The sequence below is a fragment of the Felis catus genome, chromosome A2, assembly GCF_018350175.1.
Source record: "Felis catus isolate Fca126 chromosome A2, F.catus_Fca126_mat1.0, whole genome shotgun sequence".
NCBI lineage: Eukaryota > Metazoa > Chordata > Mammalia > Carnivora > Felidae > Felis > Felis catus.
Window position 1 is genome coordinate 85,654,704 of NC_058369.1, and position 26,816 is coordinate 85,681,519.

General features: G+C 35.6%; 2 long non-coding RNA genes across 2 annotated transcripts in view; one reads left to right on the top strand and one right to left on the bottom strand.

Moving 5' to 3' along the window:
- The first annotated feature begins 844 nt into the window (after positions 1-844).
- The window catches only part of LOC123383861, a 71,179-nt gene continuing 45,207 nt past the window's right edge, over positions 845-26,816 (top strand). The window contains exon 1 of the long non-coding RNA XR_006594166.1: positions 845-2,511. This is a non-coding gene — a long non-coding RNA (uncharacterized LOC123383861). The remainder of the gene's footprint in view (positions 2,512-26,816) is intronic.
- Positions 7,664-25,841, bottom strand: LOC123383862. Its single transcript, XR_006594167.1, has 2 exons — positions 25,173-25,841; positions 7,664-7,999 (listed from the first exon to the last, which is right to left on the bottom strand). It is a non-coding gene; the product is annotated as an uncharacterized LOC123383862 (long non-coding RNA).

Here is a 26,816-nt window from a genome sequence, read left to right on the forward strand (position 1 = left end):
GAGAGAGAGAACACCATTTATTTTTCTAAATCTGTAACCTCAATGGATTCAGTCTCCTTATTAAAGGGCTTAAAATACATGTTACCTCCCCTCCAGAAGCTCATAATCCATTAGGGAATTATCACTGTACGAGTTTTTTCAGTATTATGTGAGAAGTGAAAAGCACATGGATTTATTAACAGAAGAAGTACTTAACTTGGCTTATAAGAGATACTGATATCCAAACGATCCTTAAGAATGAATCTATTAGCTAAGTAGAGCAGGGCATAGATGCGGTGATGTATTGTAATTCGTGTCTAGGCCAACAAAGTACTGTTCTGTAAGATTCTAGGTAAGAGAAAACATGCCATTCTGAGGAACTCTGTTCAGTATGAACACTACTGTCTGGCTGAGGATGGCATCTCAACGCATTAGGTCAAATGTGTGAAGAAGTCTGAGTAAAAAGGACCATAGCATACCATTTTAAAGCCACGCCTTGTTTTATTTTTCCTCTTTGCAAAGGAGTTTACTAAATGTGGATAGGAAAATCAATAAATAGATCTCAGAAGCCCTGCAGCAAAAGCCCGTGAGGGCTAAAAAACATACTTAAAAATTTCAAATAAAAAGAAACTTGGGAAACAGCCATTTAAGAAGTTTACTTACCGGATCCAACAGAAACGCCACACGCCCACAAGCACCATCAAGGACATCCTACTATTTGGGCCAAGATGACTCTTCCTTCTCAGTCTCTTCCCCGGAAAAGGGGCCCGATGAGACGCCTCCTGCTCCCCGCCCTCTTGCTTCTCCCTTTCAGTGTGGCTCCACTCCGGAAGTGCCATTTTCTTACGCCGGCGAGGAGGCGGGACTTGAGCGCTTCCACGTGCTCACAGTTGACCGCTTCTTTTTACAGGCTCACTTTCGCCCCCACCTGTGGCTTGTTAAGGCTAACCCGGAACATGTTCCACGTGTGCCCGTGGGTCTTACCCACCGGCAGTTTTACTTCACGGGCTCTCATTTGCTGGAAACACTGGCTGAAAGGGCACAGATCCCTGTGAGGCGCCCCCATGCCACGACAAACAGCTTCTCCACGAAGCAGGTTTTGCGGGTGACTTTCCTTAGGTCGTCCTGCATGGAAAAATGACATTGTTGAAGGAATTGGTCCCAGACGGGTGGCCCCCTAGGGCCATGCACATCCACTGAAACAGCTGCTTTTGGTGAAGAGATGTTGGTCTCTCCCGGGCATCGGGGCCAGGCCCACAGTGTGTTTGTCTGAGGCGGAAATCTTCAGCACAGCCTGAGAGTGCTCCAGCCACTAGCCAGCCAGGGCACCGCCTAGATCTCGAAAGGCAGCTACCTCACTTCCTTCCGCCTTTGAGGGGATCTTTTTCCCTGGGGCAGTTCCAACGCTGACGCGCTGCACGTGGTATTCGGCAATTCACACGCGGACGTACACGCAGCCTTCCACCGCGGCGCTACTGATATCCCAGGCGTCAGCGTCAGTGAACCCGGCACCAGCTGTGACGGACTCTGCGAGCGAAAGCTGCCGAGTTGGCGCCAGCTTCAGCGTCTTCAGGGGCTGCTTCTCTACAGTGTAGAGAAGTCAAAGAAGACAGGGGAGTCTGTCTAGCCTCTACAGGACGGCTAGCCAAAATGTCAGCTCAGTTGGTGGGCACCCGGGTGGTGGTGCCCATTCCATCCGTTTCTACCGGAAGCTGTTTTGAGAGTCCACTTCTCCTCGTGGTTGTGGAAGCCGGACGTGTTGGTGGGGCGCTTATTGCCCAGGGTGCGGATCTCATCAAGGAATTAGATGCCGGCGGCCCTTGTGGAGCTTCCTTGGAGGGGCTCCACAAATCAGCGGCGTCTTAGAGGCCTGGTTGACCTCCATGGACGTCAGGAAGAGCGTGGGGTTCTCCCGTGCCACGGCCTGGCTGGGTCCCCGTGTCTTCCCCCAGCCGAGGCGGTGGGCTGGCGAACCACGGCGGGCCCTTCTGAACTTTGGCGCCCCACTGCTGGAAGCATGATAGCCTCTTCAGATAATCCACAGCCTCTGACTGCTAGTTTGGCCTCATGCATTCCTGCTGTGTCTCTGAAGGGGACTCCTTGCCACATGTCGCTGCCCACAATCGAGAAAGAAGACGTTTAAAGTTGATGAAAAGCCAGCCCTGAGCCTTCCTTCTCTTACAGACATTGCAGTCAGCTGGCAGCTGACACAGCGAAGCCCACTGATGCCATCCTGAAGGCGAGGAGGGTATTTCCAAAGAAGTCCAAAGGCTTATAGGAAACTGGGATCCTGACCTTGCCTTCCTTCCACATTCAGTTCATCTTCAGCTAGCCTGAAAGCTTCTCTTCAGATTTGTGGGCATTTGCAGCACGCAGTCAGCGAGTGCATCCCGGGCAGCCGAGGCACCTGGAACACCACGGTGCCGGCACCGTCCTTTGCCGGCGTCTCGGGGACAAAATCGGCCCGGGAGATGGCCCCACTGGTGCTGAGCCAGTTCAGCAGGCTCACCACGATGGCGACGAGGAAACAAGGTAGGGAGCCGCTCGTGGTACTCGTGGCCCTCCCTCTCATTGTGCTTCCTTTCGGTCGTCTTCAGGGGTCCTCACCTTGGATCTATCATTGCTCGCAGGCCTCTGCTTAGTCCTTGAGGTGTTCAGTTAGTAAGTCCCACCCGATAGTATCCAGAGCCTCACTAGACACTGGACTAGGTGCTCTATCAACAACCTTTGGCAGACCCCTTCTTTCAAGGGATAGGGGTTAGTAGGCTCACTTGTACACGTTGAAGGGCCAGGCCTCCAGCCCGAGGTAGTAGGGGGGACCCACAGAGGCCTCAGGACGAAGTACAGCCTCCTCTCCAAGCCGGCAATTGCAGGGGACCCGGGCTCTGGCGGAGGGCTTGCCTATTTATATATATATATTTATATATTTACTATATTTATATATAAATATACATAAGTATATATACTTATAAATTAAGAAATATATTTTTTGAGAGAGAGACTCTGCGAGTGGCGGAGGGGCAGAGAGAGAGAATCCCTAGGAGGCTCTACACTGTGAATGCATAGCGGGATGGGGGCTGGAACTCACAAACCTGTGAGATCATGACCTGAGTGGAAACCAAGAGTCGGACGCTGCACTGACTGAGCCACTCAGGCGCCCCTTTTATTTTTTATTTTTAATCTAGATTTTGACCACTTGACTTTTTAAGGGGAAGGTATTTTAGCTCTCCCATAATTTCCATCAGCTGTCTGCCCTAAAACACGCCCCCCCCCCCCCCCCCGACTTCCTAAAATGTGGTGCACTTGCTATTCTAATGAATCCTCAAGCCTCACTCCCTTTCCAACTAAATAGTTGACCCTGAGCTTGTTTCTTAGAGAAACTTTGGGGCCACTTGTAAATATTATCAACCTTCAGGTTGTATATACATACATATTTAGAGTACACTAGTACAACTTTAATTTCATTGAATCAGTGCTTTCGCATTTTTTAAAGATGGTTTCTTCCCTTCCTGTTTTGTTGTAATGAATATAGAAGGGCAATAACGACTTGATAAACCTGGGGAAATTATTTAAATGACTAAAAGCCTGTAATATGTTTACTAAGAGATGTAAACACCAGATGCTCAGCCTTCCCGTTTCTATGTAAAATGTTCATTAATAGCAGTTATTACTTTTGCAACTGTCCCCAAGGCTTATGAATGACAAGAGGTTACCTCATTTTGTTTAGCATGTTAATGCTTGGCTCTTCCTTGAGAATTTGAATCACATTATACAAGCTGTAGGCTACTACAGAAAATTTACATTGAGGGAATACTCAATGGTCTAGGTAAACCGATATCTAGGTTGAGTTCTTAAGTATTTAACAAAATTACACTTGCATCACCTGGGAACATTTAAAGGGACGCTTTGATATAGAAGGCAGCTATTGTAGCACTACTCCAATTTATTCAAAGAAGAATCAAATCATATAAGGGGAGGAAATGTTTATATTCAGATAACCATTACCACTACCTGGTGATACAATGAACCTTCTTTCCTAGCCCGGGGTATTGATTTGGGAAGCATAGTTCTTTTTTTGTTGTGTGTGAAAATCAGACTGTTCAGGGCTACGTGTGTGTCTTGTCCACATTTATAGGAGAGGATTGGTCAATTTCATTTTATTCAGAGGTTAAAAAGACAAGGTAAATTTCTCTACAGAGTATACATGTTTTATCCAAAATTATGCTTTCAAAATATATAGAGATTTTTAAATACTAGCTGTAATTAGGTCATGTAATCACTAGCAATTTTAGTTTTTAAAAATATAATCTCATTTGATAGTTACGATATTAACAGTTTTCATTTTAGCTGTCACATAATGGGGAAATGCTGAACAGAACATATTTTTCTCTTGGAATACTCTAAAGATGATCTGCTGATTCCTTTTCCTAGGTGTTATGTAAAGACTGATTAGAATCAGAAAGACAAGTATTGAAAATTTACACTATAATGTATTTATGTGCTGGGAAAAAAAAGAATGATTATCCTAGTTATGTTTAAATATAATCTACCACTGACAATGAAGCATTTTTTTATTTCCAAATTGGAAAAAAGTTTAGATAAATTTATAAAAATAGACATCTTTTGAAAATGCAATTCCCAGAATATCATGGGTGAAATCTCCAGTAAAACAGCTAATATCATTAAATATATATAATATATATAATTATATAATATACATAATTATATAATATAATCATTAATGATTATATCATAAACACGTTAATAATCTGTACCCAATGACTACCCTAGTGGGGAATATTGTATACAGTTAAAAAAAAATAATAATGTGAAACACTGATTTTTAATTTCCTTAAAGTTTAAGAATAAATACTGTTACTTTTTTGTTATATTATTTTTAACAGGTTAGAGTTTAAGAAAGTTCTTATCTGGCTGCAGGCATCAAATAAAATTGTATATACATAGTAAGATTAAAATATATAGTGTACAGTTTTCCTGCTTTTGAAACATTCTTAAGTTTCTAAATTGTCAATTCTGCTCAGTTGTAGTTTATTTTTTAAACATTAATGTTTTAAGTATAATATTTACTCGAGTATACGCTTATTTTTAAAATAAAAATTTACATAACAAAGAATGGGTACCACCATTGTATTATGACTTTTATTTATTTTATTTTACTTTTTTATTTGAGTATCGTTGACAGACATGTTGGGTTAATTTTAGAGGTACAACATAGTGATTCAACTTCCCTATACCTATGCTGTGCTCACCACTAGCGTAGCTACCATGTGTCACCATACAATGCTACTACAGTATCATTCACTATATTCCCTATGCTGTGCCTTTTTTTCTAGTGATCTATTTATTCCATAACTGGAAGGCTATATCTCCCATTCCCCTTCACCGATTTTTCCCATTCCCCTCACCCTCCTACCCTCTGGCAGTGATAAGTTTGTTTTCTGTATTTACAGGTCTGATTCTGCTTTTTTTGTTTGTTCATTTGTTTTTTAGATTTCATATGGGAATGAAATCATATGATATTTGTCTTTCTCAGTCTGACTTATTTCAGTTAGTACACTCTAGGTCCATTCATGGTGTCACAAATGACACAATCTCTTCCTTTTTATGACTGCATAATATTCGTGTGTGTGCGCGCATGTGCGTGCACGTGCATATATGCGTGCCACATCTTCCTTATTCAGTCATTTATCAATGGACGGTTAGGTTGCTTCCATATCTTGGCTATTGTGAATAAGTCTGCAATAAACATGGAGGTGCACATATCTTATTGAGTTAGTGTTTCTGTTTTCTTTGGGCAGATACCCAGTAGTGGAATTAGTGGATCATAAGGTATTTCTACCACTATATTTTTGGGGGAGCTTTCATATAGTTTTCTACAGTGGCCATACCAATTTACATTCCTACCAACAATGTATGAGGGATACTTTTTGTCCACAACCTTGCCAACGCTTGTTTTTGATTTTGGCCTTTCGGATAGGTGTAACGTGATAGCTCATTGTGGTTTTGATTTGCATTTCCGTGATGATTAGTGATGTTGAGCATCTTTTCATACATCTGTTGGCCATCTGTATATCTTCTTTGGAAAAATGTCCATTCAGGTCCTTTGTTTTATTTATTTATTTGGTGTTGAGTTTTGTGAGTTCTTTATATATTTTGGATATTAGCCTCTTAGATAAATCATTTGCAAATATCTTCCCCTACTTTTCAGTAGGTTGCTTTTTTGGTTTTTTTTGGTGCTTTCCTTTGCTGTGCAAAAGCTTTTCATTTTGATGTAGTCCTAATAGTCTATTTTTGCTTTTGTTTCCCTTGCCTCAGGAGGCATTATCTAGAAAAATGTTGCTACAGCTGATGTCAGAAAAATTAGTGACTGTGCTCTCTTCCAGGATTGTTATGGTTTCAGGTCTCACATTTAGGTCTTTAATTCATAGTTTGTATGTGTGTATGGTGTTAAAAAGTTGTCCAGTTTTGTGTTTTTTTTTTTTTTTTTGCATGTAGCTGTCCAGTTTTCCCAGAACCACTTAATGAATGGAATGTCTTTATCCTATTATATATTCTTGCCTCCTTTGTCATAGATCAATTGACCATATAAACATAGATTTTACTTCTTGGCTCTATGTTCTGTTCCATTGATCTATGTGTCTATTTTTGTGCCAATACCATACGTTTTGATTACTACAGCTTTGTAGTATATCTTGAAATCTAGAATTGTGATATCTCCAGCTTTATTTTTCCTTCTCAAGATTTCTTTGGCTATTTGGGGTCTTTCATGCTTCCATATAAATTTTAGTATTATTCTAGTTCTGTGAAAATGCTGTTGTTATTTTGGCAGGGATTTGAAGCTTATTATTTAAAATACAGTTTTTTCCCATAGGGTTATAAGATAAATGATTACTGAAAATAAAGAAAATGAATATTTTATAGTAGGATGATACTTCAAGGTGCATCTTCTTGTGGGAAAAAAAAAAACAAACAAACATGTCCATTGGAATCAGAAATAACTGAGCTTGTAACCTAACTACGCCATTTTTGAGCTGTGTGATATGGTTAATTATGTATTTTCTCTGACTCTCATTTTCCCGTTTGTTGAAAGGGTAAAATAATACCACTTAGGTTTCTGTGAGAAATTCAATTGTATATAAAATATATTAGCATAGTGCTTGGCACAAAATAAACAAAATGATGCCATTTTCTTTCTCCCAGGATGTGCATACTGAATAATATAATAGTAGAGGCAACCAAAAATAATCTGTGGGGTAAAAAGAATAACAACTTTATTTGAAAGAAAGACTTTCAAATATTTATGAATACGGTCTAAAGTGGCATTAAAGAAATATGTGAGTGGGAGCAGGATACGTTATTTTAAAACATAACCATTATACCACAAATGACACTATAGTTCATACTGTGATACATGCTTTTTTTCAACTCAAAGATGCTTTAGCTCATCCAATCTTTAGAATTGTTTTCTTAGTAACTACACTAATAGGCTGTATATATTAAGCAATTTGCATATCATTGGGATTATATTTCTTTATCTGTAGAAACAGGGTGAAATATGATAGAAGTATCTATATATTTATATATCTATTGTTGTTAATCAAGGTTTTCCAGAGAAACAGAACCAATAAATACACACACATATACACACACACACACACATAAATGTAGATACAGCAAGACATTTATTGTAGGAATCGGTTCACACAGTTATGGAAGCTGAAAAGTCTCATAATCTGCCTTCTGTAAGCTGAAGAACCAGGCAACCTGGTGATTTAATTCAGTCCTAGTCCAAAGTCTTGGGAACCAGGAGCTCCATTTCAGAGGACATGAAAACATGGACATATCAGTTGAAGAAGAGCAAGATCGAACTCCCCACTTGCTCTGCATTTCTGATGTATTTGGGCCCTCCAATCAGCAGTTGAATTATGCCTGCCCACACTGGTGAGGACTAATCTTCTTTAGTCAGTCTGATTCAAATGCTAATCTCTTCCAGAAATGTCTGCACAGACACACCAGAAATGATGTTTTACCAGCTCTGTGGACATCCCTTAGTCCAGTCAAATTGACACATAAAATTAACCATCACCTATATCTATATCTATCTATACTCCATATATACCTTTCCATCATTTGCTATTGATATGTGGGTAAACAGATATATATGTGTGTATATATATGTATATGTGTATATATATATATATATATATATATATATGCTGTTGATATCTGTTATAGATGCGGTAACTTTAACTTTTGCTTCAAAACATAATCTGCAAAATATATACATGTTTAGAACAAGGCAAAAGTTTATTTAGTTTTATTCCAAATTTGCAAGAAACCAGATAATTTACCTCTGCATGCAAAGCTAATCTTGCTATGAATGGATTCAGATTCAGGACATCTGTTTCTTGTCAAGTTCTTAAGTACTTCCTGCATTATTAGATTTGTTTGTGTGTTTTTATTTTATTTTTCCAGGTGTAATGTATTATAAATGACAAAAAGTGTAAATAGGGTGTACAACATCATGTTTTAATATATATATATATATATATATATGCTTTGTGAAATGATTACCATAATCAAGCTAATTAACATATCTATCACCTCACACACTTGCCACTTAAACTCAAAATAATGCCTTAACAAACATACTAGTGTTAGCACAATATAGACTGGTGGAGTAGCAAAAAGGACAAAAAGGGAGAGGAGAAAAGGACAAGGAGGAGAAGAAAAAAGCTCTGCAGTACTCTTTCTTTTTTCACAGCTGGATTTAGATGATTTGACATATATATTCTAAAATGATTACCATAATGAGGTTAGTTGACACATTCATCACCTCACAGTTACCTTTTTTTTTTTTCTTGTAATGAGAATTTTGAAAAACTGGTATTCTCTTGGTATCTTTCAAATATATAATACAGTATGGCTGACTATAGTCATCAAGCTGTACATAAGATCCCCAGAATTTATTCATCTACAATTGTAAATTTGTACCCTTTGACTGTTTTCATCCATTCTTTCTACCCACACCCTTGGTAACCTAGAGGATGACACATTTGTTTTAGAGTAGTTGAATTTTTCAGATATATGTATATGTATGTGTGTGTCCGTGGTGAGGAAAAGCCCGTTTAAAGGATACTGCAAGTGAAAATAATGAGTCCAGCTGATGTACTTTTAAATTATTAGAGCAAGGTCCTTTTAAGTTTTGTAAGGAAAATAGAAATCTAACTTTTGAGTACCTCCATTGTAGCATGCTTTGTACCATTCTGTATTCCCCAGACCCCTGTGATTTCACAGATTTTAGAAGCAAATGTTGCAGTTATTTTGTTCTCATTCATGTAAACTATGTTAACCACAAAGCAATGCATATTTATACTAGTCTGTTTCCTGCCACACAAGTCTGCTCTGTTCTTGTTCCTGTACCCCAGCCGGCCGTTGATATACAGATGCACATGGGCACACACAGGCATATACACTAAAGAAAGACTTATGTTTCTGCTTGATGAATAGCTATTAAATATATATCCTTTGGCTGTGGGAGTATCACTAAAACATACACAGGTAGAGACATTTGTATAGAAAGAAGCAATGTCAGGTACAGGAAGTTAATGCTAGAAACTAGCCACCAAATAGGATTAGCTTAATTTCACTGGAGATTTTTCCTTCAGATATTAAACTTTCTTTCCTCCTGTGAAGATTATTATTTCGTATCCCAAACATTCAGAGCTAACTGAACAAAATGACCTTCTTGTCTAGACATTGCCTAATAGACCATGGGGAATGGGGAGGGAGGATGGGGAAGGTTTGTAGCAGAAGAAATATCTGGACAATCAGTTAAATGTGTCTGCATGATGAAATATTTTCAGAATAAAAGTATTGATTGGACTCCACATGTACTTTCTGTAGAGGAGGATTAATTGACAGTCTATTCAAAAGAGCACATGGGACTTTAAAAACTTTATGAAAATAATGCATTTCTAATCTTGGGGAGACTTGAGTAATTTAGGTATAATTAAATAAGCAGTAAGCATGTAAGATCATGGATTTACAGAAAATGGAAAAAGTTAGTGCTACTTTATTCTGCTATTATATATGCAACCTAAATAGAATAAAATAGAATTTGCAACGATACAGAGGTTCACCCAAACTAACTCCATTTTCTTATAAATGTCGTTCCAAAATCTTAATGTGATTAAAAAGATTTTGAGAATGCAGAACTTGTATGTACCTCATTGGATTTTAAATTCCCATGAAAAGCCCCTTTGTTCTCCATCCGTAGAGTGCCTCTGCCCTTTTCATCCATAACATAAACTACAACTACTTTCATATTCTATGCATTTTCCAATGCTTCTTTGTCATTTATATGACAGAGAAGTATATAATAATGAATGGATAGGCACAGCTTTACATTTCTGATTTCAACACAGGAGAATTGTTTACTAGATTAAGTGGAGGAATTTTGTGGTGGAAAATTGGTAAAAAGTGAGGTATAGTAGTGTGGAAAGCAGAGACTTAATGTTCAAACATATAGTAAAGTGCAGATAAGGGAATATAACCTAAAAGGAGAGGGAAAGATGAGTGAGCCAAGAACTAATGGGTGGAGATAGGAGAGTTTGGAGAGTGGATGAAGAATTAATTGGGAGGTGATGGCAGTTTTTTCCCCTCGTTCCTTGTGTGTGTGTGTGTGTGTAAGAGAGAAAGTGGACTTTTAAGAAATTGTACTATGCTAAGTAGTATCCCCATTTGGCATTTTCAAGAAAATTCATAAAGGTAAATTGACTTTATATTGGCTACATCTGTAAATACTATATTTGGATCTTGTAAAATATATTTTTAAAAGCAAAATCATCACTCTCATACAAATATAAAATGAACATGCATGTGTCAAATATTTAACTCATCAATTAATAAGGGATACATGAAGATGCTACAACTCGTTCATATGAGACTTCAAATCACTACATGTATGTTGGTAAGTCAGGAATACCAAAATGAACTTATAAATAGATGCAAATTTTGCTTTTTTCGTAAGAATGGAGGAAAATAAATTGTATCGTCACTAGAAAGAATTAGTATGTGGAAAATAATAATGTGCAATACTATGAATTGGTGGAGACACCCTGGAGGGGTAAGTTAGTCATTTTTGCCTGTTTCAAAGTCTTTCATGATTTTTCCTGGCTGTATGAACCAGGTTCATATTAGTTTTAAAATTAGAATGTAGGAACAAAGCATTAAAGATGCCATATTTTTGTACATTGAAGAGGAAATAAGAGCAAAGCCAAAATGTTACTGGTTCAGCTCCCTTTTTCAATTTTACAGTGGCTGTGTGGTATAATAACTCCTCAGATTCTGCAAGTTATCTGACTTCCCATCTAAATAAATGCTTTAATTATTATACTGAAAACTCATATTGGTAAATTTTCTACTGCTCATTCTTACTGTATCAACACTCTCTTCATCTTCCCAAAGGTTAAGTGAAACGTCATGCAGATGATCTGTGATCTGTTGTTCTTGTCCCATTGGAATGGAGACAGAAGTGAGAAATAGGGAACACCAATTACAGGGATTTAATCTGTTTAAAGTGACGTTCTCACTACCAGGTCCTTAGTGTATTAGAAAAATCACATTATTTTGCCTCTTAATAGGGTTAAACACAAAATAAAAAACATGAGTTATCTTAGCAGTTGGATGACATTAAAACTACACAGTTGCTTTTCTTCTTTTCTGAGAGGCCTTTGCACAAAGTGGAATTAATCACTAATTTGAAAATTGTAGATGATTGTTAAAAGTGTTGATGAATTCACAAGTGTAATACTATCAATTTATTTGTGGTGCTATACCATTATCTACTGATTTTCAATTTTTATGTAAGGGACTTGTAATTTAAAATAATACATTTTAGGGGTGCCTGGGTTGCTCAGTCGGTTGAGTGTCTGACTTTGGCTCAGGTCATGATCTCCCAGCTCATGAGTTTGAGCCCCACATCGGGCTCTGTGCTGACAACTCAGAGCCTGGAGTCTGCTTTGGATTCTGTGTCCCTCTCTCACTGTGCCCCTCTCTCACTCATGCTCTGTCTCTCTCTCTCAAGAATAAATAAAACATTAAAAATTTTTGAAAAAATAATACATTTTAATTAAATGTAAAGTGTGACTATAAGAAAAGCAAAAGACAAAATATTTTAACATTGATTCAAGACTAAGCACTGTCTTTTAACATAAAAACCTATATAAACACATACCACACCACATCATGAAAATGGGTTACCAAACTGTTTCTGGTTTGCTTCATCTATGTTAATACTTTCAGTTAAAGTATGATATATATCCCTGTTGAAGTGATGTAAATGTAGGAAGTTTAGTCTGAGAAATATTTGTATAATTTTTCTTGTTTTGTATTTTGGTGGTACTTAGAAAATTAGATTAGTCACTTCAAAATAGTTTTGTGTCATTTCATAAGTGATTTACTGCATGTAGATATTAAGCTTTAGTTCAGGGTTTGTACCAAATAAATCACTGAGAGTCAGTAGGAACACGTTTCCATAAAATGATTTAGTACATTTAACAACAAAAAAAAATAATTTGAAGTGTTAATTTTAATTAGTTTCTGGATAAGACTTACATTATTTAACATTCTTGCTTCAAATTAGCCATGGAGAACATAAATTTTATGACTTGTTAAGAACAACTTACTATGAATTTCCCAGCAAACACCAAGCATACAAGATTATATGGGAAACACAAATTTAGTAGTCTATTAACAACAAAATACCATATGAGAATTTTTATACTTCTACCTTGAGGGGTAAAAAAGCCATAAAATAAATGCTGTTAAACATCAAATTAGACTCAAAGAAACATCCAAGCTTATTAATGATCATTAAAGTTATTAGATCTATAGTGTGGAGAAGTTTGTAGTTTAAACCCTTTGCTTTTAAACTAGATACCAGCTGTATAATGTGGTACTTCTGAAAAACCTCTCTCCTTGACCAAACTTCAGTCAGACTCCTCTGAGTTCTTTTAAAGACTAGGCCTCATCCTTGGGCCATGGCTTCAAGCCTGACTAGCCTAGTTGTTAGAAGACTTATGCTAAGTCAGTTTAGAGAATCTCCCCCCACCTCAATATCTGATCATCCTGATCTCCCTACACCATAAAGTCTGTTAAGAAGATTTAGCAAAAATTTCCCCTATCCTTGATGTCATCTCATAATTTCTATCCACTGATGACCTCCACCATATCTGTTCATGAGCTGTTAAACTCCATTTGTCCTTATTGTATTTACAGTTGAGCTAGAACTCTCTCCCCTGTTGAGATTAACTTGACAGTTACAGCAATGGTTTTGGATAAGGTCTTTCTCACTGTGTTTAACAAGCATCAGACTAATTTTTTTTAACAGTTTGAAGGATGTATTAGAGCCAGTGTAAAAATCAAGAACGTGCCTTAGATGCTAAAAATTTTTGAAAATATACAATTAATTATTCAACCTTTAATTTTCTCATGCGTAATTTCAAATTTTATTACCAGTGTTAAATATTCAAATTTTTTATGAAAACAAAGTTAATACAGATATTTTAATGTTCAAATTCTATATAAGTGCATCAGTTTAAAAATTTAAAGACAATTTTCATGTTTCATAGGAAACCTGTGTCAATATTTGGTAGAGTTTTTTTTTTTTGACATTTATTTATTTTTGAAAGACTGAGAGAGACAGTGAGCAGGGGAGGGGGAGAGAGAGAGAGAGAGAGGGTGACACAGAATCTGAAGCAGGGTCCAGGCTCTGACTTGTCAGCACAGAGCCCAATGCAGGGCTCAGACCCACGAACTGTGAGATCATGACCTGAACCAAAGTTGGACGCTTAACTGACTGAGCCACCCAGGTGCCCGAGGTGGTGGTGGTGGTGGTTGTTGTTTTACATAAATTTCTTGGACTCTTTATTTTAAAGCATTAATTGAAATCTTCACAGCACCATTGTTTTCTCTCCATAGGTAAATTCCATATGTGTTCACATCTTGTATACTATTTAGTATACATAAAACATAAAGGGACAGTAATTCTGTTGTTAAAACTAAACAAGCACAAGGTGATGCTATAAAAAATAAAGCAGAATATTGAATATATGACATAGAATGCAACCAATGCACAAAATCATTAACTGCAAAGTTTCTTGGGAGGTTATGTGTGTGTTTGGTGATGGTGGTGGTAAGAAGAGGACTGGATAACATACATATTTTGTTTGCCTAATTTGATTTTTATTTTTATAAATTACTTTTATAATAAAAAAAATTAAATACAAAGTTTAGTACTTAGTTTGTACTTGATCACTAATTGACCCATTAATGATGATGGGGTTTCCTCCAGATACCTATTGTCTGACCCATTTTATCATGTCTCTAAAAAAGGCTTTTCCGTTGTGTGATAATAGGGTTAGACTAAATTAATTGGTTGTCCTTCCATTCATCTGAAACATCAATGAAGGTGTTGTGCTATTTCCTTCCCAGCACCGCTTTTGAACCAGAGTCTCCTGCCTCTCTTTTCATTTGGATGCTACATATTTTGAGTCGACAGTGAAATCATCACTGTTATCATTGAACCTTACATAATTTACTTTTTTTCTCTATGGATAACTTAAGTGGATTGTTCATATGTTTATTTTTCAACCAACTTCAGCTGACTTCACTTTCACAATTTCCACTTTGATATTTCTATCAGTGTAACTCTTGAAGTTCACTTCATTTTACCCTTTCTGATAACCCTGACCTTTACTTATCTTCACTTTGGATTGACCACCCAGTAATATAACCAGACTCTAGACCTCATCAGCCTATCCACATCCAACAACTCAAACTTTGTACTTGGCATGTATAATCAAAACTTCCTGTCTTGTTTTCTCTCCCATTTCCCCACTCCCACTAAATCTGTTCTATAACTTGACCGAGTGCTAGTTTCTCAGTTTCTCTCTTTCCTTAATTAACTCTTTTCTTTTAAATATGTATGTGACTTTCTATGCATCTTTGCTCAGGAAACTTTATCATCTTCCTGGATTCTCTGGTACTGATTTAGTTATTTCTGCTGATTAGATTCATGGTGGTTCTTATGGACAAACCATTTAGAGTTCTCTTGTTGGTGTCTGCATTATAAGTTTCATTCTCTAGCTTTCCATGAGATATATGAACCCAAATATCTACTAGATAATTTTGCTCTTTAAGCTAGTTTTCTTTTTATCAAATTCATCTTTGCCACTATGAATTCAGACAAATGCAACTGATAAAACCCAAAGGCCCAATAAACAGCTTGGCTACAGCACAGGGCATATATGTACCAGTAGGGAAGATAAGGCTTGAAAAGAGGTTTGGGAGCTCTCTAAACTATGTTTTATTTATGTCAGTGATTCTTAAATTGGAGTTAAAAGTTACTCAAAGAATCTGTGGGTAGAAATGTACTTAATAGAATTGATTTGCTTGGGAGACAACCAAAGATAACATTCAGTGAATAAATATAGCTCAAAGTCCAGAATCTTTAGTTGATAAGCAGCAGTCACTTCATTGGGAATCTGTGTGGCTCTTTTTGGCCTTGAGACCTAAGAACTAAGAGGACAGGTTATCTGTCCTATACATACCCAATATACTATAGTAGAACAGGGGCAGAAAAACACTCATGCAAAAATAGTCCCACTTGAAAGGGAAGGATGGAAGTCAAAAAAGTCAATAGTTTATAGCTATTCTGAGATTACTATGAAGGCCTCTTACCATTGAGGTAAAGAGGTTCCTTAAATAGAATATGATTCTCCTGAGAGAGCTTTTGTTCATCTCGTTTATTCTCTGCTATCCTCTTGATCAATTCTAAACTGAGGTTATACAGCTTTCTTAGCTTACTTCCTGCTCATTGATGCTTGGGTACCCACAGATTACTTTGATTCTCGGAGTCACACACTTTTCCAATGCAGGCTCATGGCTTTTCTGACAGTTAACATCCCTTTCATTTTCTTTGCATCTGGTCTGTTTTTGTGTCAGAACCATCTATATGTCAGTTATAATTGCAGATTTCCTTGATCACAATCCAAGAGGTAAGGTAGGAGGCAGAATTTGGGAATAAATATTTTAACAAACTTGTTAAATGATTTTTGTTCTCTGTAAATTTTGGGAGCTACTGGATTACACTGAAGGTGGTTTTTTGAAGTATGGACTTATTTGAGTTGTTCATAGGTAGAAAGATAGGGGCTAGAACCAACTAAGATAGTGATAAAATAGCTTGACAAAAACAGATTCCAGAAATATTTTAAAAATAGAATCCCCAGAATTCAACACATTACATAGGAAATGTCAACAAAGTAATCAGGATGAGCTTCCAAATTTTGCATGTAATAGAGTGTACAGGTAGAGGTCATCACAAGGTAAAGTTACAAAAGAAAGTTTCTTGTTGATTGAAGGTATCTGTGGAACATGGGCTGGGAAATAGTATTAATTGATGGTCATCAAAATGAGAAGGTAAAGTGGAGTTTACAGTCTTTGAGAAGAGAGTATTTTAAACTGTTCTGGTACTAGTCATCTGAGGTCTGATTATATGCTACATTTTCCTAATGCTTTTGTGAAACACAAACTCATTGTAGTCTTTTATGATTTTTTTTTTCAAAAAAATTTTTTAGGTTTATTTATTATGAGAGAGACAGAGACAGAGTGAGGGAGGGTCAGAGAGAGAGGGAGACTGAGAATCCCAAGCAGGCTCCACACTGTCAGCACTGAAGGAGCCTGACAAGAGCGTGAAGGCTGATGCAGGGCTTGAACTCATGAAACTGTAAGATCATGACTTGAGCTGAAACCAAGAGTTGGACGCTTAACTGAGTCACCCAGGTGCCCAGTGGTTCTGTTCTTTTAACGTTAGGAGATTTACTTGAAAGTAAGACGTTCTATGATGTATCGGTGAGGGGTAAAAAAAAAAAAAGGACTTTTTCCTGAAAAATTACCTATCAGTCTTAAATTATTCAATTCTGTTCCATTAACAACCCAAATTTTATGGATGCTCAAAGGATGTATAATTCCGCTTTCTTCCTTGTGTGAGAGATAATGTGTGTGAAAACACATTATCTGTTTTCAGCACTTGGTGTTAACATACATCAATTAAAACCAGGAATTTGTTCAAGACAGAAATTATCTAGCCCTGGAACTGATGTACATCTCTCAATCCCCCACATTTCTGGTTAGACAAAAGGACTGATAAAATGTGTGGCTGCAACAGTGTATGTGAAATATCTGGTACTGGTGCTTTTGCTCATTTTTTTTTACTTTAAAAAATGAAGAATTTTGATTATATCTAGCTGTGATCTACCAAAAGTATAGATTCACAGTATTTTGTTCTGACCTAAGACTTTCAGCACGATATTTCCCATTTAATAAAGATAAGAAGAGAGATTCCATAGATGTGCCCATGCCATAGGAAGGTTAAAGCTAAAGTGCTCCTGGAGGTTCCCAAATGACTCTGATGACGATAGCCAGGTACTCTGGGGACATATCAGTATATCATTGTGTTTCCCAGGAGCACTGGATCAGCTTTCTTTCCCCAAGAGGGATCATTTTGCTTGGCCAAAGTACTCTGACCTTTATACTACCCCACTGCTTTGTTGTCTTTCCTGCCACCATTCCACCTACCCTGGCTGTGCTTTAAGACAACCCCCCAATTCTATAAGACAGCTGTACTTTTATTCTAAAAAAGAGTTTAAAAAAATGAATGAAAAACATATTTCAGCTAATTTTTATCTATTGAAACAATAAACAGACACGTTTTAAAGATATTCTAACTTGTCTTATGTACATTGCTATTACACATTAGGCAACTATGAGTTTTTCATTCTCCAGTTTTTTGTTAAACAGAAAAGTATATATATGTATATATATATGCATATGTATATGCTTATATATGTGTGTAGATATATATACATATATGTATACACATACATATGTAAGTATATATATATATGTATGTGTATATAATTGCTCAATGTAAATCACATTCATAGAGTTTATTTCCGTACCTAGTTTGTTGTGATGTTTGTTGTTATGTTTGTGTGACAGTAGAATGAAGGAGAGGCAAGTACTTATTTACTTTTTTAAAACCTTAAGATCCACTTAAATCTGTTCTTTGTCTTAGAAGCCCTGAAACCTGATTTTGTAGTTGAGATTTGTGAGACAGTTCTCAATTTCTGGCTCGGACATTCTCTACAGGGAGAGAAAATATCCTGTTTTTACAACGTAATAAGAGCAAATAGTTTGAAGCTATATTGAATGATCTGTAATCAGTAGAACACTGATATGATTAAAAATGATAAATCATTTCAAAAAATTTTTCTAGAGGAGTAATAAAAATTGTCTTGTTGGGAGTGATTTGATATGAATAGTCTCTAGTCACCAATGTTATAGATAGGTTCCTTGAACACAGGCCTCATTAATCTCCTGGAAATAAAATGATTCATTTTAAGACAGAAAAATATTCTTTGTTGGTGTAAAACGTATATACTTATTATATCCAAAAAAAAGTGGAGAACATTTTAAAACTGTTTGGAAAATAGAAGTGACAGGAAACATTTTATTATACAAAATAAAATGGTGAAGAAAATCCACAGAGATAGAGTTCATTTATGCAAAAGTTTTGATCATTGCCAGGAACACTTACAGATATTTCTTTATTTTGTCTTGCAGATTCCAAAATTTCTAGTGTTTTAATAATGATAATATGTTTGACATACTGTAGGAATAAATTAGCAGTTATTATTTGCTTGCTTTTTTTTCAAAGAAAAATAAGTGGTTTAGATAGTAATGTTAGGAGATATATTAGACCATATATATTTCTTGTCATTTTCTACTACTCACATTTCCTAGACAAATTCTAAATAAGTAAATAAGATGGTATGCTCCTTAACATACAAAAAGATTTAATAGTCTACAAACTTCAGAGGGTTTTTAAAAAACCTGAACTTTTAATTTGATAATTTGAAATTAGGAAAAATAATTTTTTCTGTGAAGTACTTTATTCCATTTTTTTTGTTTATAATCAGACATATAACTAACTTTATACAATTTATATCTAATGGCTTTTCTTTTGCATTCAACTAAGTCATATGTTCACATCACATGTGTATGAATTTGACTTTTATAAAATATATTTTAAAGAGAAAGAAATAGTTCCAAATAATTTCTTCAAAAATGGTATTTGTTTTCTTTGTTTTTCATGAGGCCAAATGATAATTTAGGGATATTATACTTTTACTGATACTAGTAATCATTTGAATAAACTTCTGCCAAAAAGGCAAGTATCATGCTTTTTCTAGCCATATCCTTAACAATGAACAAAGAAAATAGAGGTGGTCCTTTCCACATATTTTAGGCAAGTGATTTTCCAAAATTAATTTCATTTTATCTCCCTCACACGACTGCTACTGCACAAGGGAAGATGCTTTGAACACTGACACCACTTGCTATGCTGAGGACTTTTCAGCCTACCAGCGTACATTCTCATCCTACATATTTATTCCTGTGTGCATTTTTTCTTATCTTATTTTTTAAAAGTAAATATATTGAGTACCTACTATATGCCAGGCACTGTGCCAGATATTCTAAATATATTTGCTCATGTGCTTCTTACAAAAACACTGTTAGTGAGAATTTGGTGCTATTCTCAAAGTATAGATGAGAAATTTGTCTGTAAGTGAATGATCTGAGATCCAAATTTTCTGTTTTTGAAAGTGATGCACGGTGTCTTATAGGCTCTTAAAGAGAATTATTTGGCAATAAACAATAATGAATGGATTAGTTGATTTAATCTTTATTATAATTACTCTGAAATATTACTGGGTTGATTTTCACAAGTACCATATATAAATAATCTAACTGGCTATTATATTCCGCATTTATTTCATGAGCTCTCAAGTGGGTCAATAGCATAGCACTGCTCTTCTCCAAACATTAGACATGTGTGGGAGCTGTTTTGGTTTTCAATAATTGAGGGGTACTTCTAGCATTTAGCGGGCAAGGGTCATGAGGAGTAAATATCTCACAATACAGAGGAGACTTCCATACAACAAAGGACTATCCTGTTCCACAATGCCATCAATAATCCTTTAGAGTAGCACTAAAACCAGCCCAAAACCAGAAAGACTGCACAAAACTTAAACAAATATTTGAACTAATGCCACCCACCATCATTGTGATCTTAACTCATTGAGAATTATTTCGTGCAGTGTTTTTAAATTTGGGGTCTGATAAATTCATTAGTGGGTCATAAAATCAATATAATCTTTTGTGTCTTTGGTTTAAATAAGCATAAGAGAAGAGACAATATTAAATTGTACTACATATAGTTGGAGTAATTATTATGTAATTTTTTTGTTTCAGTTATATATTTAGATATAAATATTTGTGCATACTGGATTGCCATGAAAAGGTATTGTTTGCTGAGAGTAGGCATCAAAACAAAACAGAAACTTCAAAAAAATGATTTATATAGTTGGCTTTTTTTATTCCACTGTATACAACCTCACTTGGGGACATTACACAATTAAATTACTACCAGCCCAGTAAATCAGGCACCAGTTATCTATGCAAGATGTAAATTTAAGCTAAAACAAAAACTTAATGTTATTGAGAACATTTTAGTGAAGGAGATATGTCTTCTGTGATGTATCTGTGGAACTGAAGAAATATATGTCTTTATAGGTCGTGATTAATGAGAAATTGATCAGCATGATAGCTATTTCCATATATAATTTGTAGGCTTGGGAAGTTAGCATTTTAAGAAATAACCATTTGTTATATTCAGACTTACCCAGAATCCTATTTATTCTAGCTAGATTTATATTAAGATATTTATCTTTCAAATAAAATATTTTATATCACAAAAGATGCCTCAAATAAATAAATATATATATATATATATATATATATATATATATATATATATATATATATATATATATCTCTTAGAATTGTATGGCATCTGTGTGATATTTTTCATTTTATGTCTTTCTTTTAGGGAGGCCAAAAACATTTATAAGATGTTATTCTGATTTTTAGATTTAATTTTTCTCTTATTCAGAGTCTATTACAGAAATTATATCTCTAGAATTGTATTTTAATGGGATATTAAGTTCCTCACACTCCAGATTCATTCACAGAAGCCTGACATGTATAATCATTCATCTTCCAGAAACTGTTCAGTTGGTGATGAACAAGGATTCTGTGCCCTTTGGTAGAGTGCATATTTTTCGTGCTTACCCAGATCACCTTTTACTTTCAAAATCTGGATGGTTAGTTTTGTACCACATACACTATTTCTTGGTCATAGCTGATTGGGCAGGGGTGAGCATCTGACTCAAAGAAACTCATTCCATTATAGGTGAAAGGAATAATCTGTTTCTTTGTAACAAATTTTAAATAAGCTGGCAGCGGACTCTGATGTTGAATGGTCACCGTGCTCTGGCAGAAGAAACCCAGGACCAAGCTGAATTTATGGGGATGAGAAACTGAATTAGAAAGGAAAGCTATACTGTTGAGAAGTAAATGGTATTAACAGGCTGAAAGCATCAGAAATTAAAAATCTGTAAAACCCAAAAAGAAAAAGAGAAGATGCATTGTTGCCCATACATTCTGTTAAGACATGACTGCTCTTCCTACAGTTTGACTTCAAGTTGATCTTGTAATACCTATTAATGTTCTGTGGAAGTTTCAGTTCTTTATAAGGAAAGAGCTTTCACTTTCACTATGGGTGGTAAACCATCTCGTTACATGGTATTTTCAGTAAAGGACAAAGGATATATGTGTATATTCCAGATAGAGTACTTGCTGGTTATAACAATTTGTGTCTATAGAAAAGTAATGCTATTCTGAAGATTTCTACAAGATAGCTGCATTCCTTGATTGCAGTGGGATTTAATAACTTCCAATTAGCAAGAAATTATGATCACAGTATTCAGATCTGATTGTGAAGTAACCTGATGTACAGATTCCTCAGAATAAATTAGCCAGGAATAAAAGTACTTATTTGAACAAAGCTATGCTCTGAATGTGTGTGGTCCCTTACCTCTAATTCATATGTTAAAAACCTAACCCAAGGTTTATTTGATCCAGTAACTGCCTCTTCAGAAGCAAATGCTGAAATTGCTAATTGCAGAATTAGGTCATTGGTGGGAGAGGTGAGTATGACTAATTGCAGACGTTTTCAGAAAGACTACATTGTGGACTACTTATTTATCCTTTACCTCAGAGTAATAAAGGTGGACACCTGTGTACCAGTTTATGGTAAATGCAACTGGTATATAATATTAAATCCCACAAAACCCACCACAACTTATTATAGTAGGTGATATTTTTATACCAATTTTACCACCAAGGAACCTGCAAAACAGTGAGTTCAAGAAATGAAGTAACATTTTGGAAATATTATTTAATTAGTAATGAAGTTGGTTCTTGAACTCAAGACTTTTAATTACAAAGCTCAGGTTCTTCTCAGCCAATAACACTGTTATCCTTTTAGAAAAATGCTTCATAATATGATGAATACCACATACATTTCCAAAACTTGTGTATAGAATGACATCAGTCTCGTTTGATTATTGATTCAGAACAAAATCTTAAGAAGGAACAAATTAAATATATTTTATCTGTATTTTTCTCACATTTACATTCTCTCTCACAATTTCTCCAGGCAAAGGAACCTCAAATGTGTAAATTCAGGTATTTGTTGTATATTTATATTATATTAATATATCATAAGCCATAAAGTGAGGTTAGTAGTCTTTTTTTCAGGTTAAATTGCCTTTTAAATTTAATATTTATATAATTATAGTGGAAAGTTTTCCCACCTTTTCAAATTTTGCACTTTGAAAATCTTCAACATAAATTTTCTTTGCTTTCTTAACAATAGAAGGAAATTCTGTAGTTCTACTCTCAGATGAAAAAAATAAAGAACAGAAATGGGCTGTGAAGTCCAAGGAGTAAGCAATGAGTCACATGACTGTGTAAGTGTAAAATAATTAAAATTAAATAAAATTTAATTTTCTTCACACTCATATGCTCACATCTGAAATGTTCAGCAGCCACTTGTGACTGGTGGCTACCAAATTGGACAGATACAGAACATTTCCTTCAAAGTGGAAAGTTCTATCAGAAAGTACACAGGGATATAATCTTAGCATTATAATTTAGACAAAGCCTGAGGACTGATTTTCTAAATGAAGTTTTAGAAACTTAGTGACATAGTGACATCCATTTGTTTACATGTTTTTATGACTTTTTCCTCATTGAATTGGCAGAGTTGAATAGTTAGGCAAAAAACCATATGGCTCATAAAACCTATTTTGTATTTGGCTGTTTAAGGAAAAGGCTTGCCCAACTTTGACCTAAGCCTCTCTTCTAAGCTCCCAATAATTGGCATGATTTTCTGGCTGAATTACTATTTTTACAGGAGTATTTATAATTCTTTGCCCACTTCACTCTTGTCTTCCTTCTTCCTCCTCTGTTCTCTCTTTGATATTATTTCAATCACATATTCCTTTACTTGAATTGCAAAACTTGAATGAAAATCTCTTCAGGAATTTCTTAGTAACTTGTTAATGAAAAGAATGCCTGAACCTTGGTTCCCACATACTTCTATAAATTTTTAGCCACCATGACATTAAAGTAAAAATACAGTGGTGTTTTTAATAAAAGTCACAAAAAATATCATTGCCCTGACATCTGGATGTGGGATATGGACAGGAAGTAATTTTTCTGTTTTATAGGCCTAAATAGAGAATAAAGTTCCATAGAGACAGAGTCGCCTACCAGCTCTCCTTTTGCTTCTTTGCAAAAGAAAGCTCATATTTCCACTATTGATACATACTACCATTTTTCACTCCAGATAGAAATTTCCACTTTTCTTATTTCGTTTTTATCTAAAAACATTCCAAGACCCTCCTTGGTTGTGCCATGTAATAAAATGAAAGAGAAGGAATTTTCTCTGACTAGTCTCATACAGGACAATAATATCAACATAAAATATAATTTATTTCCAAAAAATACCCCCTGCTACCATAGTGTGATTATAGTTAAAATTTGAATCCAACTGTTGAGGTATTGTAAATAAATGTTTGCCTATGTTTATTAGTGATAACATCAGCCTGATGAGAAAATCTTTAGGATTTCTCCACAAGTAATTACCTTGGCTCTTGGTGGATCGAACAATTTACTTAATATTTGGTCAGACCTTTTACTATGCACCATTTTATTCATTTCACCCAATAGTTAAGACATAACTGAGATGTGATAAAATGGGTTATTTTCTCCATCTAATACTAATTAGTAATGACCATACACATCTAACCAGCATTTACATAGCATTTTATAGGTCACCCTGCATGATGCAGTGTCATCACTGCAGCTGTGTAATCACCCACATGTTACTTAACCTTTCTGTTCTTCAGATTCCTCATCTATTATACAGGGATAAAAGGTGTACTTATCTCATGGGGTTGCTGAAGAATCAAATGAATTTATATCTGCACAACCTTTAGAACAAGTCCCCAGTAAATTCTCACTAAATGTTAGAGAGTGGAAAGTGGAAAGATAACATGCATTGGAATCAAATTTGTACTTAAATCCCAGTTCTGCCCTTCTAGTCACGTTAAATTTTCTGACCCTTATTTGTTCATCTATAAAGATTAGATTCAACTATACTCATTTTATAACTGAATAGTAGCTACAGTAAAGGTCACTGACAAAATATGTAGGATGATTGGTATATGTATGATACTTAATAAGTGACTGTTTATATTAACATAATTGTGTAAATATAAGAACTCCAAATGAGCTGATTCATTTAGTCAGTCTGGTCAGCCAACAAATAAACAATTGCAGGTCCATTTACTCAAATCTCTTCAGAGGCCTGTCTTGTAAAATGTGTTGAACAAATGTTTAACTAGCAAACTTTGTGCCTGCTCTTAAGAAAGCCTACCCTTTCTTTTTGTCAATGCATGCCTCCCACTACGGTAGTTAAACTAAGAATCATAATTTCACAGACTCTAAGGAATGGAAACCAACTAAAATGTTAAGTGCGGTCCAGAAAGATTAAACTACCCCCCCAGATTTGCACAACTATTTTGCCAAATTTCTTCCAGGAACCTGTGCTGACCCCAGCCCTTGTTTTTTCTTACCTCACTTTGTATTTAGCATTTATGTGTATATAGCCTGTATACTTGTTTATATAACTTCAGAATTGCTCTCTAGCTGTCCACAAGTACATGTGATATTTCTTCAAGTTTTAAGGTTCTTGAAAACAAGCATCTCGAAGTCTTCTCCTTTTAGATGCTTTCAAACAAACACATTAGTGTTATGAAAAAATAATGATGAATGGTTCGTTAGTGAAAGAATTATAACAAGTTTCACAGTAGAGTAGAAATTCTCGTTTGTAGGGTATCTTAGTTTGCCAAGGCTTCTATAGTAAAATTCCATACACTGGGTGGCTTATACAGTGGAAATAATTTCTCATAGTTCTGGAGATCAGGGTGCCTGCATAATTGGGTTCTTTGAGGGTACACTTCTTAGCTTGCAGATGGCCACCTTCTTGCTTTGTATTCAAATAGCGATGAGAGAGAACCAGCAAGTTCACTGGTGCCTCTTCTTAAAATAAACTAGTTCCATCATGAAGATTCTACTTTATAACCTCATCTAAACCTAATTGTGACCCAAAGGCCCCATCTCCAAATTCTACCACATTGGAGTTTAGAGCTTCAACATACGAATTTTAAGGGGTTACGGTACAATTCAGTCTATATTATAGGGGCAAGATTTCTAATGTAATTTATATAAGCCCTTCCATTCAGATCAATCTCCTTACATCTGACACTTAAAATATTGAAGTACAGCAAATACATCAATACATGTACACAACATTCAGAGCTGGCTCCATTTCATTGTTCATGTTGCTACCCATCCTTGGAATGCTTTAGTCACAATGATTTGAATGGAGAAAAGAGCCTTACAAAACAACGTATCTTCTAAAATGCCTGATACACTCCAGTAGGTTTCCTTTCCTCCCTTTGTTCAATTAGCCCAATCATAAGCCAAGATATATGTCACACTGCAATTTTGATATGGTCATTTTTAGCAAACGGCAAGAAAAAAATAATAAAGAGCTTTTAAAATTACTAAGTGATGGGTGAAATAGACTTCTTCAGTCCTTTACTTAATCATACAGTCTTTCTGACCCTAAGCAGTGATGGGCATTCACTATGTTAAGGCTGATGTTATCTGGATTAGAAGCCAGGGATTAGGAGGCCAGAACTAAGGTAAAGATAATATAATTAGCTAATGCTGTGTATGTCTGTTCAAGTTTTTTTTTTTTTTTAATATCAGTGATTCTACATTGTAACAGATTCATATTAGTCATACCAAAACAGTATCAAATAGACCTCAACAAAATGTCATACATTTAGTCCGTCTTTGTTATTAATAAGGATAGCCAGTTTTCTCACTTGAATTGGGTTAGAAAAAAAGACTGAGAATATTGCAGGATATTCTCTCTTGTAGTTTGTTTCATTTATTCTCAATGACATGTGCATAATGCCACTTAAATTAAGATTATATACTTAATGTATTTTCAAAGTTTATTTATTTATTTTGAGAGAGAGTGTGTGAACTGGGGAGAGGCAGAGAGAGGGAGAGAGAGAATCCCAAGCAGGCTCCATGCTGTCAGCTCAGACCCCCACACAGAGTTTGATCCCATGAACCATGATATTATGACCTGAGCTAACATCAAGAGTTGGATGCTTAACCAACTGAGCCACCCAGGCACCCCT